The sequence below is a fragment of the Nanorana parkeri genome, unplaced genomic scaffold, assembly GCF_000935625.1.
Source record: "Nanorana parkeri isolate BGI_ZX_2015 unplaced genomic scaffold, ASM93562v1 scaffold1533, whole genome shotgun sequence".
NCBI lineage: Eukaryota > Metazoa > Chordata > Amphibia > Anura > Dicroglossidae > Nanorana > Nanorana parkeri.
Window position 1 is genome coordinate 56860 of NW_017307801.1, and position 306 is coordinate 57165.

Consider the following 306-nt stretch of genomic DNA (forward strand, 5'->3'; position numbering starts at 1 on the left):
AGCCGCGGTCACGTGACACTCCAGTCTTCACTCCTATGTACGGAAGGCAGGGCCCTTTCGGGGACCCATGTCACTCCCTTTTTGTAATGCTGGCTGTCCATTAGCGGGGTCCGGAAGAGGCGCCCGTAGCAGTGACACCCGCAAGTAAGGACGATTCGGGGGACCGGCCGAGCGTGGACACAGCTGGGCTAACTGTCCCCTGTAAGCGGCTTTCATGCCAGGAAGGGGCCCTGGACGGCGGACTCGGGTGAGTATAATTTTAAAAAGTGTTCAGATTGGGTAGAGGGGGGCGTTAGGGGGGGGGGC